The 566-nt window shown below is 28.3% G+C and overlaps 1 non-coding gene across 1 annotated transcript; it reads right to left on the bottom strand.

The window, feature by feature from the left end:
* Positions 1 to 212: 212 nt before the first annotated feature.
* LOC138376694 (U6 spliceosomal RNA) lies at positions 213 to 321 on the bottom strand. The gene has a single exon (XR_011231679.1). It is a non-coding gene; the product is annotated as a U6 spliceosomal RNA (small nuclear RNA).
* Positions 322 to 566: the final 245 nt, after the last annotated feature.

Here is a 566-nt window from a genome sequence, read left to right on the forward strand (position 1 = left end):
AATTTTATTTTTTATTTTTATTTATTTATTTATTTTTTTTGGGTTAGCCAAGGTATTTTTTTTCTTTTTTTTTTTTTTATCATTAATAACAATTTAATTTTACAGAATCAAAGAGTCTAACAGTATATCTTGTTAGATACAGTATGTCCTCATAATGTATACATTATTTCTTGTACAATGATATGAAATAATATGGGAAATATTCATGATAAAAAAATATGGAATGCTTCACGAATTTGCGTGTCATCCTTGCGCAGGGGCCATGCTAATCTTCTCTGTATCGTTCCAATTTTTTAGTATATGTGCTGCCGAAGCGAGCACTGTAATAAAAAGTTTTAAACATTTCTGTTAATTCAAATTTGTGTAGTTACTAATAGCAACAATGAGAACTCCTTTATCAAGAGAATATTTTTGATGTTCAACTTTTCTTATTAATGTTTCAAGGCAGTTAATAAGATACCATTTAAGCCAGAAACTCAATTATCTGCTCAAGCATAACACTAGCAAATATTCTTCCCAATCAATTTCCTCTGCTTCACAAAAGTCATTTCGAGTAAACTGAGAGA

Source organism: Eulemur rufifrons, chromosome 28 (genome assembly GCF_041146395.1).
Source record: "Eulemur rufifrons isolate Redbay chromosome 28, OSU_ERuf_1, whole genome shotgun sequence".
Classification (NCBI taxonomy): domain Eukaryota; kingdom Metazoa; phylum Chordata; class Mammalia; order Primates; family Lemuridae; genus Eulemur; species Eulemur rufifrons.